The sequence below is a fragment of the Carlito syrichta genome, unplaced genomic scaffold (genome assembly GCF_000164805.1).
Source record: "Carlito syrichta isolate Samal-C Ts95f unplaced genomic scaffold, Tarsius_syrichta-2.0.1 Scaffold287936, whole genome shotgun sequence".
Classification (NCBI taxonomy): domain Eukaryota; kingdom Metazoa; phylum Chordata; class Mammalia; order Primates; family Tarsiidae; genus Carlito; species Carlito syrichta.
Genome location: NW_007232032.1, coordinates 155,338 through 159,136, shown reverse-complemented (window position 1 = coordinate 159,136; position 3,799 = coordinate 155,338). Strand labels below are relative to the sequence as shown.

Genomic DNA, 3,799 nt, shown 5'->3' with positions numbered 1-3,799 from the left:
CTGCACTCCAGTCTGGGCGACAGAGTGAGACTCCAACTCAAAAAAAAAAATAAAAAAGAAGCAGGTTCTGTCTGTGATACTTTTTTTTTGAGTCGGAGTCTTGCTCTGTTGCCCAGGCTGGAGTGCAGCAGCCTCGACCTGCTGGGCTCAGGCGATCCTTCAGCCTCAGCCTTCCAAGTAGCTGGAACCACAGGCGTGCACCACCGCGCCTGACTAATTTTTTGATTTATCGTAGAGATGAGGTCTCGCTAGGTTGCCCAGGTGGGTCTTGATCCCCTGGGCTCAGACAGTTCTCTGGCCACCGTCCCTCAAGGTGTTGGGATGACAGGCGTGAGCCACCGTGTCTGGCTTGTGATACTTACTTTTAGTTTCTTGGTGGCTGGAACGAAGCGAAGCAATCACTCTTATGCAGGATGGTGTTTGTGGCGATGTTTTAGATCCCTTTTGCAAACCTGAATCATCATGAAACTGCCTTTGTGTTTGTTATAATGATGCTTCTGAAAGCACCTTGCATGGCTAGTTTGGTTTTTTTTTTTTTTTGAGTTGGAGTCTCACTCTGTCACCCACACTGGAGTGCAATGGCCGCTCCCGGCCACCGCAGCCTCCACCTGCTGGTCTCCGTCGATCCTTCCGCCTCAGCCCTCCGAGTAGCCGGAACTACAGGCGCGCGCTACCACGCCTGGCTGATTTTTTTTTTTTTTTTTGATGTATCGTAGAGATGAGGTCTCGCTGCCCAGGCGGGTCTCGAACTCGCGGGCTCAGGCAATCCACTCACCTCAGCCTCCCAAAGGCGCGGGATTACAGGCTGAGCCACCGAGTCCGGCTCATGGCTAGTTTTTAAAAGGTATTTAATTAATGAGGACTGCATTTGGAATCAGCTTCTTCAGTTACTTTACACGAAAGAGAATGAAGTAGTTGGAATGCAAAAATAGATTTGTTAAAGTCTTTTTGAAGAAAACCATTGTGGCAAATTGGAGTGTTTAGTTTCTCTTTTGCTTAAAATTTTGGATTATGCTATTATGGAGAAAATTACTTTGGACGAATTACCCTAAAACATTAGTCTGACTTTTGTGTGTGTGCGTGCAGTAGCACAGATTTTTTTTTTTTTTTTTTTAGTTGGAGTCTCACTCTGTCGCCCAGGCTGGAGGGCGGTGGCCGGGACACCGCAGCCTCGCCTGCTGGCCTCCAGCGATCCTTCCAAGTAGCTGGAACTATAGATGCGCCCTACCACGCCCGGCTCATTTTTGACTTATTGTAGAGATGAGGTCTCGCCAAGTTGCCCAGGCGGGTCTCGAACCCGCGGGCTCAGGCAATCCGCTCACCCCAGCCTCCCAAAGGCACGGGATTACAGGCTGAGCCCCCGAGCCCGGCTCTCTCTTTTTTTTTGAGTCAGGGTCTCGGACTGGAGGGCAGTGGTATGATTATTGCTTCTTACAGCCTGGAACTCCTGGTCTGGTATGACCCTCTCTGAGCGGTGGGATCACAGGGTCAGTCACCGTGTCTAGCCTATGACTGCAGTATTTTTATTTTTATTTTTATTTTTATTTTTGAGACGGAGTCTCACTCCGTCATCCAGTGGAGTGCCGTGGCACGCTCACGGCCACCCCAGCTTTGATCTGCTGGGCTCCGGCCATCCCGGCCTCAGCCTTCCAAGAAGCTGGAACTACAGGCACGCACCACCACGCCTGGCTAATTTTTTGACTTATTGTAGAGATGAGGTCTCCCATGTTGCCCAGGCTGATCTTGAACCTATGGGCTGAGGCAGTCCTCTGGCCTTGGCCCCCCAAAGTGCTGGGATTACAGGCTTGAGCCATCACGCTCCACCGAGGGTAGTTTTTAATTGTTTCTTTGGTGGTAGACAACACTCTCCATAGACGGGAAATAATGGCTTCGGTAGGGACAGCTGACTGGTTATCGAACAAGCCTGCTCTCTTGTGCACCAGAGAGAATTTTTTTTTCTTTTTTTGAGTCGGAGTCTCACTCTGTTGCCCAGACTGACTACGGTGGCTGTGAGCGTGCGACTGCACTCCAGCCTGAGCGACAAAGTGAGACTCCAACCCAAAAAAAGAAAAAAAAAAGAGATGAGTTTTTTGCCAAGTTGCCCAGACTAGTCTCGAACCCACAGAATCAGGCAGTCCACTCGCCTCGGCCTCCCAAAGTGCTGGGACTGGCTGAGCCACTGATCCTGGCCAGGCCAGTTTCCAGGCTTTTTCTTGGCCTGAGTGCAAAGTGCTCTGGACCCTTGGATGTTGTGCTCACAACCAGCAGCGTTTTTGACCTGCTAGTTCAGCGCCCTGCAGTCTTTTGTTTCAGGGAGGGTGAGTTTTGATAGCAAATGTGAGTATTTTGGTCACTAACTAGTGTATTTCTTTGTTACACATGAATACATTTGTCAACTGATTTATACCGATACCACGTGAATTTGTTTAGTGTGTGTTTAACTGAGTATTCACAGACAAAGATTGAGTTTCTGGACCAGGTGCAGTGGGGGTGGAGGCGAGAGGATCGCCTGAGCCCAGGGGTTCGAGACCAGCCCGGGCAACTTGGCGAGACCTCATTTCTGCAATACATCAAAAAATTAGCAGGGTGTGGTGGCGCCTGTAGTCCCAGCTACTCGGGAGGCTGAGACGGAAGGATCACATGAGCCCAACAGGTGGAGGCTGCAGTGGCCATGAGTGTGCCACTGCACTCCAGCCTGGGCGATGGAATGAGTCCCTGACTAAAGAAAAAAAAAGAAAGAAAGAAAAAATTCATACAGAAAATAGAGTTTCTAGTTTTACCCCTCAGAAACTGAGACCCTGAGCCATCATTTATGTGAAACTTCTGCCACCATAGAAACCTTAAGGACCTCTATTGTGTGAGCTGCTTCCTCTGTAAACGTCTGACCTTTCTTTGGTTTCAAGAGAAACAGCATACACGAAAACAATGTGAAAATTATGTAGTGTATTTGTGATATTCCTGGGAGTTCTTTACAAAGGGTTAGTAGTAGAAGAGATGCAGAGTTCTGAAGTCAGTCAGTGAGCTCAGGTAGAATTCCCCCCAGCCCCCGCTTTCTGGTCCACATTTCATTCAGCCATGACCCTGACCCCACTGTTCTATGAAGGCATCGAATGAGGAGAAGTACATTTTAAATGGCTATCTATAGCCCGGTGTGGTGGTGCGTGCCTGTAGTTCCAGCTACTTGGGAGGCTGAGGTGGAAGGATCGCCTGAGCCCAGCAGGTAGAGGCTGTGGTGGCCTTGGGCAGCGTGCGACTGCACTCCAGTCTGGGCCACAGAGGGAGACTCTGACTCCAAAAAAAAGTTACTTGTATAAATGACTATCTAAAAGTTTTTATTTGACTAGAAAAGAGAGAATCTAGAACCCGCAGTTTTCTTTTTTGAGTTGGAGTCTCTCACTTGGCAGTGGCGCCCTCATGGCCACCGCAGCCTCGACCTGCTGGGCTCTGGCGATCCTTCCACCTCAGCCTTCCAAGTAGCCGGAACTGCAGGCACACGCCACCACGCCTAGCACATTTTTTGACTTATTGTAGAGATGAGGTCTCGCCAAGTTGCCCAGGCAGGTCTTGAACCTGTGGGCTCAGGCAATCCTCTCGCCTTGGACTCCCAAGGTGCTGGAATTATAGGCGTGAGCCAATACCTGCAGTTTCTAAGGAGAATTTATCACCTGAACTCGAAGGTTAGATCTAGTTGTTTTTTTTTTCTCTCTTTTGCTACTTTGGTGATTAATAAATGTAATTTCAGCTGGGCTCGGTGGCTCAGCCTGTAATCCCAGCACTTTGGGAGGCTGAAGTGAGTGGA

At 49.4% G+C, this 3,799-nt stretch overlaps 1 protein-coding gene across 3 annotated transcripts in view; it reads left to right on the top strand.

The window, feature by feature from the left end:
• Window positions 1–3,799, top strand: part of MIGA1 (mitoguardin 1) — a 78,972-nt gene that overhangs the window by 1,950 nt on the left and 73,223 nt on the right. The window lies entirely within an intron of this gene.